This window comes from Octodon degus, unplaced genomic scaffold, assembly GCF_000260255.1.
Source record: "Octodon degus isolate 3935 unplaced genomic scaffold, OctDeg1.0 scaffold00135, whole genome shotgun sequence".
NCBI lineage: Eukaryota > Metazoa > Chordata > Mammalia > Rodentia > Octodontidae > Octodon > Octodon degus.
Window position 1 is genome coordinate 3,893,614 of NW_004524711.1, and position 14,369 is coordinate 3,907,982.

At 39.8% G+C, this 14,369-nt stretch overlaps 2 pseudogenes; both read right to left on the reverse strand.

Annotated features, from left to right (window-relative positions):
• Positions 1–349: 349 nt before the first annotated feature.
• On the reverse strand, positions 350–828 carry LOC101577501 (annotated as a pseudogene).
• Positions 829–1,124: 296 nt separating this feature from the next.
• Positions 1,125–12,145, reverse strand: LOC101592999 (annotated as a pseudogene).
• Positions 12,146–14,369: the final 2,224 nt, after the last annotated feature.

Sequence of the window (14,369 nt, forward strand, 5' to 3'; positions counted from 1 at the left end):
GTGAAAAAGAAATGTATATACAAAATAGTTAGGGTAGATATACAGCTACTTTCTCTTAGTTTAATGGGAATAAAGATTTGTACTAATGTTGTTTGGACAAGAAATCATGTCTATATCTTGTAGTCTGAATAACTACTACAAAGACTACAATATACAATGCATTAATTATTGTAACTGCCCTACTAACCTGCTTTGAAACTGTTTCACGGCTATTTCTTTCTTATTAAAATTCATAAAAAACTAAATTAAAAAAAAAAGAAACAGAAACACCTAGAGTCACAGCACCATGATCCCCTGGTGAAGCAGAACAAATAATATAAAACTGGTACAGAGAGGCTGCCCCTCCACTTTATCTGTCTGGTCACATCATTCCTGGCCAAATGGGCACCATCTTAGGCCAAGCCAGCAGTCACATCATTGGAGGCCCAGATATCATTGGCATGTGGCCTCCCATGGGCAGCCTCATTGCAGGAGCAGTTCCCACTGGCATCATCCCAGGAGGAGGGGGACCCATATTGGCATCATGGGAGGGCCTCCCATATGGGGTGCTGGCATCATAACCTGGTGAGGAGGACCTGGGAGACTGGGTGGAGGTGGGATCATAGCCCTTGCTGAGGGAGGAGTGGAGAATGGAATAGGAGGCATCTTTCCTTGTTGAAATGCACCCTTTGTTTTGTCAATCAGGTTCTGAGCTTGCTCTTCCATCCATTTCCAAGAGTGGTTGTTCACATTCTCTTTAGGTTTGCTGCAACTGCAGTGTGTCTTTCTCACGGACAGACAGTCATGGGTGAAGTACGTGTCACAGCAGCCCCAATAAAACTTACGCATGTTGCTCTGCGGACTGTTGAGTGCTCTGTCCTTGATCACTTTTAACAATACTGCATTAATTCTTTCAAGTGTACAATGCTTTTAAATTAAAACTTTGGCCTCCACAAGGTGGTTGTGAGATTTAAATGCATATGATCACACCAAGGAACCAATAGCATCAGCTAGTCCCTGGCCATTGTGTTATCTCCCACAAAGGGCTTCATTCTGATTTAGCACTTGGTGCATAAGTCCAGAAGAGCCTGTCATTTGGCACTCTGCTTGCGGACAATGATTTCATCAGCTCAGAAATGCGTGAGCTATGCATGCTCCATGGTCCTGGCACGACTAGGACAGCATCCTGCCAAAAGGTAGCCTAAGGCTGTCACTCTGTGTCTGCCCTGGGAAAAGCGATACGGTTGGGCTCTAGGGCCCTGCTGATCCACTAAAGGGGCATGAAGGAAACAGGTGAATCCCAACAGGTAGTTTTATTAGAACTGAGTTCACAACAAATATCAGAGTAGACATAATTAACGGAGACATAGTAGATTTTAAAGGTAAAATATCAGCCTCAACATGCCTGTGATGAAAAGTTTTGTTTTATAGAAGCCATTTTATGTATAAATTACATTAATTACCAATACCTTAAAACATCCAACAGTTAAGGATTCTGATTAGATGACAGGGAATTGTCACATTTAGATTATGCTACAAAATACACCCAACTACTCACAAACAGCAACTGGGCATGCTTGAAGGGAGCAGGGAAACCCTTCAGACTATTGCTCAAGGACACAAACGTTTCTCAGCTCAAGCTAGGTGTCAAAGCATACGAAGACAAATTTCTTGTAAGACAGAAAACAGAAAAATTCACATACTAAGCACCATGCCGGTAATAACCCTAACATATCTCTCAGGGGATAAACACATCATTTATAATGCATTTTCTTCATTACAGGTACACCTAATCATCTTGTGAAAATGGTTTCTCCATGGAGAGCTTTATTTGCTTCCTACAAGTACATATGGTGTTATTTATTTATTTAGTTTTTGGTGGAACCGGGGATTGAACTCAGGCCCTTGCACTTGCCAGGGAAGTGCTTATTCCACTGAGCCATCTCCCCGGCCCCTATACGGTGTTATTTGAAGTAAACATTTTATTAAAATGGTTTGGTAAGCGATGAGTTAGTCATACAAGTTGCAGCAAGCCTTTTCACATTTTAAATATATCAATATGTTCTGTAAGTTTTCCATGTAGAAAAAAGATAAATGATAAAGCACATCCCAAGCTTATTTACTAATACCTTTGTTTCAGGAGCTGTCTTATAATACTGAGGTTTTAAAGCATACAACTCATGAAATATTGCTTTAGAATATAAAATCTCAGTGTTATTTTTTCCTCCTTCTAAGTGATTTTCATACACTATAATTTTGTAATTTTTGCCTACTTTCACAGTTATTCTTTTAATTTTTTTAATATGTGGTTTGGAATTATTGGGAAACTGTAATCACTGATTATCATCTTCGAGGCAAAACAAAATTAAATTTGGAAGTATGCAACTTAGTGTATGCACAAAAAATAGTTAAACCAAAAATCGTTACTACCACAACCAAAAGTATGCAAGGTTATTAATTTTTTTGGTTAAGGATATGTGAATATTCTAACTTTAAAAGCAGTCAGCCAAGAAAAAACATAAATAATTTGGAAAGGTGAGAGTTCATAAATAACTGAAACTTTACAAACTATTAAAGAAACCCAAATCACAAGTCAAATTATAACATAAAATAATTACAACAGCTATAACAAAAGATGGATATCTTTAACAAAATTATCTCATATGTCATTGAAAAATACTCAAGATTTCCAATGAATAAGTGACAAAACATAAAAAATCTTTTTGCCACAAAGGGTATAATTCACATACAAAGTTATCTTAAGTATTGCAGTGTCTCTGAGTCACTTTTTTATTGCTGGGACAAAATATCCAACACCTCAAAGTAAAGGAGGAGGCATATAGTTAGGCTCATGGTTTCTGTCCCTTGACAGCTAGTTCCCAGGATGATAGGCATGGCGGAAGGGTCTAGCAGAGGAAAAATGTCTCTATGATTGTAACCAGGAAGCAGGCAGAGAAAGAAAGAACCAAGGCTGGAAATACACCCTTCCCAGTAAGGTACCTAGTGAACAGCCTCTTCTGAGCAGGCTCCATCTCCTCACAGCACTTCCAGTTGTGTGTGGGGTCATAAGTGGATAAACAGTGAATTCATCAGCAGCTGAATGTAGACCCTCACAACCCCATCACCTTCCTTTTGACTTTTGCTCCATCTTCAAACCCATACGGCTTTTGGAGGATATTCTGATCTAAAACATAATATTCCAGCCCTAGCCCCAAAAAGACTTCTGCCCATCTATGAATGCAAAATGCATTTAGGCCATTTCTTAGAGTCACTGTGGTAGTCAGGGCTTTTCAAGGGAAATAATTTAATACACAATACATAATTTATAGAATTATTATTATTTTACAATAGCCACTCAAAGGGTCAATATAAGAGTGTGGGAAATCTGTCCACACACAAGAAACCCAAATAATTTAATGGAAGGTCTGGATCCCAGGGCAATGTCCTCCAAGCGCCCTGATGATGAGAACAGTGGGGCTCATATCATGAAAGCCAGCATGACAAACTCCTCTAGGAGAATCAACAGAACACCAGCTTTCCCTCTGGAACCAGGAAGTGATGCTCAAAGTAAGAACCAGAGGTCTCCCTCCAAAAACTCCAGTCATCCTTGGTAACAGTGAGGTCCTGAGCTCCTCTGATGAAGAGAACAGCTGAGTTCATATCAGGAAAACCAGCATGAAAAGGTTCTCTGAAATTATCAGCACCACCATCTCTTTTTTTCCAGTTTTCCTTTGTATGTTAATGACAACAATCCTCAGGGAGGCCTTCCATGCCCAGCACCAACCTGGTTTAGTTCAGCTGGGTGTTAAAAGTTGTTAGTCCATCACAGTCACCAAAGTCTTAGCAGTTTTAGTATTGCTGATGAGTCCAAGTCCAAATTCTCCTTTAAGACTCAAGGCAAACTTTGGACTGTGAGCTCATATGAAAAAATGCAAAGAGAAAAAACAGAGCCAAAAAAGAGATGGCTACAAACACATTCAAATATAAGTAAAGAAAAAAAAAGAAGAAGATAGATTAATGGGAAGTAGAGGGAAGCTCAAATAATTTTCCCAATTAACTATTCCATTGTTTCCAAATTATAAAATATGCGTGCTAATTTGTTTCATATTTACATAACCAGTTTCTCCTACTTCACAGAAAGGAAAACTTCCTCATTAACTTCTTTCTTTCCTCTCTGTAAGGAGAAGAAAACTTTTTTCTTTCTTCTTTGTCTATATCTTTTACTCTGAATAACTATTTGGAGGAAGATGATGCACAGTGCATCAACTATTGTTATTCTCTTATTATTTTGTTTTGAAATTTATTTTTCTATAAAAAAGAAAGTTAAACACTACCAACTTACTATGGCATAGAATAAACAAACATTTACTTGAGAGACAGTATAGCAGTAATTGATAAGACATTAGAAGCAGTACATATTTAGAAGACCAGAATGACAGGCATTCCAAGCGTGGCCCTAGTATCACACATTGCTATCTTCAGTGCAGTTGCTTAGTTCACAGGTATGAGCATATATAGTTAGTCAGGGTGAGAATTCTACCAATTAATTGCTAGTTTCCAAGGATTCTCAGGATCTAGTGAGGTTGAGCTCCACTACCTATTTTATAGGGTAATAATATCATTAAGCTTCTTCTGGAAGGCTAACAACTTAAGTTCATAGACCAAAAATTAGAGAAAAAGAAGGGCTACAAGGATAGCCAACATTTTGGTCCTAACCATTCAAGATCAGTGAGGACTCAGGACATAAGAAAGCCTGTACTGTAACATCCTGTAACTCAGTGGTGTCCCAAATTTTCTGATTAAGATTATGGGGCCACAGAAGAAAGTGATCAATGATGTATAATGTGCCTAAGGAAAGTCAACTAGAGAGAAAACATTCTCTCAGGATTTCACAGAGAGCACATTGGTTAAGTAATGGCCATGACTCATCCAGATGGCTGAGACTGACAAAGGATCTACAAACTATGGTTCAGGGTTTCAGGGTAGATCCTGAGGTGATTTGACTGAACTTGTCAGATACAAAAGTTACATTTCTTGTTACATAGGTCTTGCTTTATTTTGGTCTTATCCATCCAGCATAAAGTATAAAAATGAGGTATAAAAAGTAAAGCCATATTAATATACTGAGCTGTAAAATGCTCAAGTCAACAACTTCTGACATTGCCAGTCCTATGGATAACACTACTATTATGGACTACTGGACTATATTGGATTATTTCTCTGAATTCACATACTTACAATATTTAAATGTCAATTGAATACCCATCTCTGACAAAACTAAACAAAAAATGGGGATATAAATAAAGGACCATTTAGTATCTGTATACCCAAAATAGTTAGGATAGATACACAGCTACTTTTTCTTAATTCAATGAGAAGAAAATTTGTACTAATAGTATTTGGACAGGATATCATGTCTGCATCTTATACTATGAATAAGTACTATGAGGACCACAACATGCAATGTATTAATTTTTGTAACTGTCCTACTAATCTGTTTTGAAACTGTCTCATTGCTCTATGTTTCTTAATAAAATTAATAATAAAATAGTAGAATACTAATCCCTGATGTTTCTTCTTAGGAAGTATGCAAATACATTTGTTTTATCTTTTGTCTTGAGGTCTGGTCCATGGTGAAGGTGCCTGTCTCTCACAGCTGTAAGGTAACTCTCATCCTTTGCATCATCCCAGGGCTATCTGACTTCCTGTAATATTTTATCTAACTTAGTTGCTTATAATACTTCTTATCACACAATGACAAGATAAAGTCATTTGAAAACAAAAACAAAACAAAAAAAACAACAATGGCACAGGATAAACCTACAGATTCTAAAGGGAGAAATAGATAGAAAAGAACAGAAATAGAGAAAGATCAAAATTTACCAGGGCAAATTATACAATCCTGCAATTCTATGTGTAGCAAGTTGTGGCTAAGGTTGGCTTCTCCAACTTCCTGGCGTCTGGAGTAAACTTTCAGCATCCCTTTCCCAGCTCCATATCTGGCTCTCACAAGCATTCCTCACAAACCTTAGACCCCACAACTCTTCCACTTTACATACCCATAAAACCAGCATCGTATGATTGACACCAGCATTTGCTTCTAACTGGGGCCGTAGCTAGGCTCACTAGGATTGTGGCTGCAGAAGTCTCCAAGTGCCTGGATGTCTGATTACTGTGAAATAAACACTAGGGAACCAGTTTCCTAAGTGGTCCTTCTGCTGCCCTCCTTGTTCAAAGTAGAATCTTTCAAAGGAGTTTAGTTTTACTCATTTGCACCCTTGAATTACACAAGAGTTGGGGCATTGTTGATTTCTGAAATGCCTTAAAAGCATTGATTTTATTATCCTAACAGATTTTATTATCCTAACGTAAAGCACTTGGTTTCTTTTTAATGCTTATCTGTTGATCAGCCATACCTCTTTTATTGCCCCAACTTTGCAATTGCTAAATTTTATGGTTCCCAAATTTATTGGTACTTCCTTTCTGCTCACCAGCAAAATTTGTGAAATTATTTAGCTCTCCTTCTCAGTCCTGATTGCTATGTTTGCATGGTTACATGCAGTCAACCGTACCCATGCCAAGGTCTACATGTTCAGTTGTCTTGAAATTTCATCTTCCAGATGAATTAGCCCATTACCTTTAGTTCAGGTTATCAAAAGTCTCAGGACATGGGCAAAGACTAGACAAGTGCCACAGTATACCATACATGCCCTTGAATTCTACTGCACCAGAGTCTTTTTTTCAGCTAAAACCAATCTCCCACCAAGCTCAGGTTATGTCATTCCAGAGCCTCTCTAGCTGGAATCTCCTAACTTTTCTAACTCCTGAAAACCAATTCTGAAGGTTGCTAAACTACATGGTCAGGTACAACCATGACAGTGACCCCACTCCTGGTATCAAAATGTCTCAGTCATTTTCTCAGTGCTGGAATAATATACCCAGTGCTCATAACTTAAAGGAAGAGATATTGGGCTGGTGAGATAGCTCAGTGGACTAAAGTGCCTGCTTAGGCAAGCTTAGGCAAGCACAGGGACCTGGGTTTGATCCCTAGCACCACATGTCATGCCAGCCTGGCCCCCAGGGTGGGCAGTTCTGAGTCCATAGTGGTGCACACCTTTAAAACCAGAACTGGGGGGACTGAAAGCAGGAGGATCACCATGAGTCCAAGCTGCATAGTGAGACCCTGAAACAACCAAATATGAGAGAGAGAGAGAGAGAGAGAGAGAGAGAGAGAGAGAGAGAGAGAGAGAGAATTATTTAGGTTCATAGATTTTGGTTTCTGTCCATAGATAGCTGGCTTCCTGTCAGGAAGGGCATGTTAGAAGGGCTTGGCACAGGAAATCTGTGTCATGGTAGCCAGGAAGCAGAGAGAGAAGGGAGGAACCAAGGTGGAAGATGTATATAATCTGGATCATTTTGATACTGCTTAGGTCTTCTGACCAGCCCCTCACCTCTTGAAAGGGCTGGGTGCAGGATCTTGGAAAAGACTGTAAGCTCTGGAATTTGTATCCACCCTAGTATAGGTCCATGACAAATAAATCAGACCCGCATGGGCAAACATCATACTGTCCTCTTAGTGTGAGAACCTTAAGGAGAAAAATGGAATCTGAAGGGTACAATAGATCCTGGGAAAAGGGAATGAACTTATTCATAAGGAAATAGTTGCTGAGTTGAGGAGAAGGATAGGAGAGGGAGTGGGGGAAACAGATTTATTTATGTATGTAAGTATGATGGTTTGGACAACTGTACTGTGCATTTCTGCTGGTCTATGGAAAGGAGCAGATAATACTTATTTTTTGTGTCTTTTTTCAATTGATTGTACTTTTTCTCTTAATTGTGTATACATTTCTTTTTTCTTTCTTCTTCCTACTTTACATGCATATATCTAGTAATATGAATAACTGGTTGTCTTAGTTACTCTTCTCTTGTTGCTGGGACAAATATACAACATTCAAAATGAAGGAAAGAAAGGTTTATTTAGCTCACAGTTACTGGAGGTTTCAGTCCATACTCATCTGGGTCCAACGCAGAGCGGCACACTGCAGAGGGCAACCTCTCATGGTGGTGGCAAAGAGCAAGGGCACAAGGGAGGGGTAGCAGCAGCTCAAGCAGCTGGCTTCTCTTCCCACTTTGCATTGTAATGCAAATTACCTGCCCCAGGGCAGGCGCAGCATCCACACCCACAGTAATCAATCACAAACTCCAGAAGCCACCCCAAGAGAGCATGAGGCTTTGGGGGGGACACCTAGACACAAACCATAACACTTGTTGAAAGACAACGCTATGTATTATGACAAATACTGTGAAATTCACATTACTTTGTTAAGCGAAAATCCGTATCACTTGTAATGTTCTCTTTTTTATTCTAATATGTACTCTTTTTTAAAAAATAAAAACCAGAGATGTTCTTCAAGAGCGGCAGGTTTGCAGGCACAGAAGCAATGTTTCCTCTAGCAAATCCTAGTACCACAATCACCACAACCTGCCCTCCCATTCCAGGCTGCAGGAGCCTCCAGGAAGGCGTCTCCCCCGCCGAGTCGATGGCCACGTCCACCCCGCCGCTGCCCACCAGCAGCTTCCCTGCCTCCTTCAGGCTGCACTGACCGTAGTTCACACTAAACCACTCACGCCTCTGCATCACCGGCTTGCGTTTTTCATCACGTCCAGCTGCAGGTATCACCGTGGCTTGGAGAACGTTTGTTGTCACATCTGTCACTTCAAGGCCTGTGGCTCCAGCTGCTGCCATCACTGAGAGAGTTTCTCTAGGCTGGGTACAGGGCGGAAGCTCCAGGGCCAAAATGGCAATGCCACACGTCACAGGCAACGTCGCAGCTTCTAGAAGGAAAGAGACTCTGAAATCTGCCACAGCGTCTTCTGGACAATTATTCATTCTTCAGCCAGGACACTAAGGTGACTCACACCAATAACTTGATCTCCCTCTTTTGCTGTTTTGACGTCTGTGACTGTCTCCAGTATGGTAAGAGAAAACTCCAGTCCCAGGGTGAAAGGCGTTCGTGATATCCACCACTGCAGACAAATATACCACCAAAGTTAAGGCCACGGAAATGGACACCAACTCTGACCTCGTGAGTGAGGCAGGATGGGGAGGGGGAGGGGGGCTTTCCGCCAGCCAGAGGCTGCTGTAGCTCAGCACGGCCCTGCCTGGCTCTGGCAGAGCCAAGACCCAGAGAGGCAACGCTGCAAATCAGCCCAGCCGTTGCCGCAGGGCGAGTCGCAAGAGGACGCAGCCTCTATTTTCACTTTAAAAGAGATACTAAAATAGATAGTCATGTGTTCTGACCCAATAATATCTCTCCTAGGAACGTATGTTAGGGAAATCATTGTTTCAGCAAGTTCTATTCGTTTTAATGCCAAATCATTCCAGAATCCAGCTGCTTTTCACTACCTCGCTCCTATCAGTGTAAGCTGCTGTCTCACCAGCACTACTCTAAAGATTTCCAAAGGAAGCTCAAACATTTCACATTTCCTCTGTCTTCGTGTGTGTGTGTGTGTGTGTGTGTGTGTGTGTGTGTGTGTGTGTGTGGTGCTGGAGATCAAGTCCTGTAATTTCTTTTTCACAAGCAATCAGATTAATCATTCAATGTGTACTCCCAACCTGCTCCCCATTGCTAATTTTAAATTCTCTATCAGGCCTGAAGGGTTTTCCATGTCTTCCCGCTACCTCTTTTACACTTAATGTTTCCTAACTACTTCTTCCTTTGTTTGTTGATTAGGACCAATGGCAGGGGTAATCTCAGTGGTCAGAATTTTTTATTTTAAGGAATAAAATGAGAATCATTTTAGCTTAGGTATGACTGGGGAATTTATGATTGAAGAGAAGTAATGGAGGGCTTTGAGAATGAAAGCAACTGGAACATGTACACAGTAGGGTGTTGCTTCTACTGTTAGCTTTCCCTTTCAGATTCCTCTTTTGCTACTTGACAGTTTCATGACAGAATCTATGGCTGCTTATAACTTTAGAATATCTTTTTTTTGAGGAGCTGGGGTTTGAACTGAGGTCCTTGCACTTTCCAGGCAAGTGCTTATTCTACTGAGCCATTTCCCCGGCCCCAACTCTTACATATTTTGTCGCTCAAAAAAGAAAAGCTTTCATTGTTCAATTAGAAAAATCCAGAGTACTTCTCAATGGCTCATCCTAGTCACGTTACCACATGTTGTATGGTGTAGTGGGGGTCATGTAAGAGTACAGCAGCTCCATTTTGGATTCCATGTTACGGGATGAGTTAGGGAAAAGAGCTCCAGTTTTAAAGGGAGACAAGCATTTTCCAGAAGAAAGAAAAAAAAAAAAAAAAAAAAAAAAACATTGGATAGCCAAAGTTATTGGTGACTAGTACCCTTGCTTTTCTATACATATAGAAAATATACTTAGAATCTTTTCTTAAGCTTCAATACATGTGTGTGAATCAAATGATTTTTCAGAGGACAAGATGGGTATCATAAAACTTCTTTGTGTGGGCCACAGAGATAGCTCATCGGTCTAAGCACCTGCCTGGCAAGTGCAAAGACCCTGGTTCAATCCCCACTACCGCATGCTGTGCCGACCCCACCCAAGGGGTGCTGAGCTGACGACTGAGACCAGGCGCGGTGGTGCAGGCCTGTAATCCCAGTGCTGGCGAGGTTGAGACAGGAGGGTCACTATGAATCTGAGTTGTGTAATGACACCCTGTACCAAATACACAAAATTAAAAATTAAAAAATAAAATAAAATGAGACTTCTTTATGTTTTATCCTACTTGTTTCAAGATTGTGGCCTTTGAATTAATCCTTTTGTTTTTAGTATTTTCAGTTTATGAGTATGCCATCCATAGAGGCTCTCTCATTGCCGATTTCCTTCTACCTTTGCAAAGTTTCATCATAATTATTTACTTTATGTTGTCAGACACTTTCAACAGAAGAATACAGTGTCTTTCCCAGATCTCTGCTTAAACCCATGTATCCCAAATGAAGCTTCAGCCTTAAAGATTTAAGTACTAGGTTTTTTTAGTTTTTATTTTTTAATGTGTTTGGTTGTTGCAGGGTCTCACTATGCAGCTCAGACTCCTGGTGATCCTCCTGTCTCAGCCTCCCCAGCACTGGCATTATAGGTGTGCACCACTGTGCCTGGGCTCTGGCCACTCAGGGTGGCCTGGGGGTGGGGCGGGTGCCACATGTTGTGCCCAGGATCAAACTGCGGCCCCTGCGCTTGCCTCAGTAGGCTCGCTTAGTCCACTAAGCTATCTGGCTATCCCTTAAGTATTAGTTTTATCCACACTACAATGTTTGAGTTCCTTAATTGTTCAATTAAGGTATAGTCAAGAACTAAATAGGTGAATTAGTTGTCACATCAAATTAGTAGGACTACAGAAAGTAAAAATCTGAAACTCCAAGCAGACCATAGACCATTTACAATGTGATCATCTGGATACTTTTAGAAACAAATTCCTGAGCGTTACATTAAACCTCTTAAAGCAGACTATCTGGATATAAAGTCTAGATAGTTCCATCTGTAAAGAGTTTGAGGTGAGGATTGGCTGCATAACGGTGTTCAAGTAAGCAAGCAACAAGCCAAACTAACCAAATGACTAAACATTGATCTAAGAGCTTTAGAAGGCTCAGGAAAATCAGAATGGAGCTGTGTGTAGGTCAAGAGCAAAGCAGGAACTTCCACTGGGGATCCCACGTGCTCCTGCCCCACCGCATCAGGTACTTGGGTGTGGCCCAGGCTGTCTCACTCAGCTGAAGACAGTTCTTGGAGGGAAAGGAATTAATTAAAATTTGAGAGTTAAGGCTTTCACAAAAATGGATGCAAAGAATGAGGAAATAAAGTTTTCTACATTTTCGCTAAGCCTCATCTAGCCAGGTAGTTGTTCTTCTTGTGGATATTTGGAGTATGAATGTTAAATGCCAAGGATAGAAGCCCAAGAGGCAGGAATGCGAGATGGCAGAGATAGAAACTAATTCTTATGGCAAAATTTCATAATGGGACTCCCAGTAAAGTCGTGGGAAGGGATAGACTTTTACAGGGGAACATTTTTTCTTTCTGATATAAAAGCCAAACAAGGATACATGTGGTAGAGGCTTGGAGGATGGAGAAAAGGAAGAGAAGGTGCTTGAGCTCAGAGTGAATCATTTTATCTTGTGTCCTTACCAGCCACTGCACTTCCATGATGCGGATGAAAACATGTCAAATTTATTTAAAAGTAACTCATGGAATTTTTTCCTCTTCGTCCTCAGCCCTGGCTAATGACAGCACATTTTACAGAGTGTTTGCCATCTGCATTTAGACTCCTAGTCTTAGCATTCGAGAATGTAGTCAGGAAGCCTGTGTAGTATGCCAGGAAAATCAGATGTGGTTGTTCTATACATTTTCAGAGAAGGAGACGTGTAAGTGAACATAGCAAAAACATATTTGTTTTATTCAGAAGAACTCATCCTTTTAAGAGTTAAGTTTTGAGGGCTGGCCAAATAGCTCATTGATTAAAGCACCTGCAAGAAGGTGCAGGGGCCAGGGGTTTGATCCCCAGGGCCTGCTGTGCCAGCCATGCCCCCGACAGCAATTGAGCCTGGGTGTGGTGGCAGTTGGCTGTAATCCCAGTTCTTGGAAGCCTGTAACCAGGCAGATCACTATGAGTCTGAACTAGTAGTGAGATCCTGAACACCCTGTAGACCCTTCCCTAAAAATACAAAAGAGAAAAAAAAGATTCAGGTTTTATTTAGGGAAAAAGCAACTGTTCTGAATCCTTTAAAGAGTTCATAATTCAGTAATTTTTCATTTACTGAGAAACCAGGGAACATCTGAGAGCAAGTGACACCTCTCAGAGCCCTTCAGGTGACCAAGGCCTGAAGGTAAGCTGGATGCAGTCTCCTTTTAGCTGAATCTGTCCCATGTACAAAAATACCGAGCATTTTTGTTTAGGTAAGAGGCAGTGTATAGTGCAGTTAGTGGGATGGAATTTTAGCATCTAGATAATTTACTAAATGATACCTAACTTCTATCTTAGTATCAATTTCCCTTGTAGTGATTGCCTGTCTTGGAAACCCATTTCAGGGTGCTTGATGCAAAGGCAGCAATAGCAACAGAAACAGCGTTGTCTAGGTTGGCCTTTCTACTTTTCAGTTTTTCCTTCAGTCACAAGAAATATCTGTACATACAAATTAGTTAGGTTAGATACACAGCTACTTTCTCTTAGTTCAGTGAGAAGAAAGATTTTTACTAATAGACTTTATACACGATATCATGTCTGCATCTTGTACTATGAATAACTACTATGAAGACAATAATATGCAACATATTAATTATTATAACTGTCCTACTAACCTGTTTTGAAACTATCTCATTGCTATTTGTTTCTCAATAAAATTAATTTTAAAAAAGAAAGAAATACACAGTAAGTTGCATTGTTAAAAGACGGGAAAAAAAGAAGAAAGAAAGAAATGAACTATATGGCAGCCAAATAGGATTACCTTCTTAATGATGCTAACGTGTATTACTCTTGGGTTTAGAATAATAGAGAGAATTATCTTAGCTATTTAAACAAAATGTGCCGAGGTGGTGGATAAGGATTCTAAATATTAGCCTTCTGTAGGTAAAGCAATTTCCAAACATAATTAAGTCATCCTTCAGAATTGGAAATCATGTTTATACTAATTTAATTCTTCTATGCAAATTATTGTTTTTGAGGGAGAATAAGAAACTTTGGCTAATCTACACATAGTATTGTTCTATTCAGTGTGACATATCAGAACTCATTGTTCAGAAATCACTTTTAATTCTGCAGATGAATTAAAAACCTCTCAGCCATTAGTATAAGAATATAGACCATGATAAACATGGCATTTCAAAATATCAGAGAAAAGATAATGCATTAAGTGGTTATGAGAAAAATTGACTATCAAGGTAATGGTTTTATCTAAATATACCAGGAAATTGCTGAGACTTAACATTATATCTGTACTCTAATAAAAATACAGATGAAAGTTGATATAATGTTGGAATGAGGATTCTGCTAAGCATTATTCTTTTTATTTTCAAGTCAGAAATGTTTTGAAAAGTTAAGTTGTGACCAAATAAACCAAAAGCATTTTCTATTAAATATATTATTTTAATGTAAATATAATAGATCACAAAAGAGTGTGAAGAGGTTTTTCTTTTCTTTTTTTTTTTTGTGGTACGAGGGATTGAACTCAGGACCCTGCACTTGCCAGGCAAGCACTTATTCTACTGAGCTATCTCCCTGGCCCCAATTCTTACTATATATCTTGAAAAATAAGCAAACTAACTTTCTGGCAAATAACCCTAATAGGAAAATGGGCAAGTATCATAAATAGGCAATTTATTTAAAACTACAAATGTCCCCAAACAAGATACCATTGTTCACCTTCAAATAACA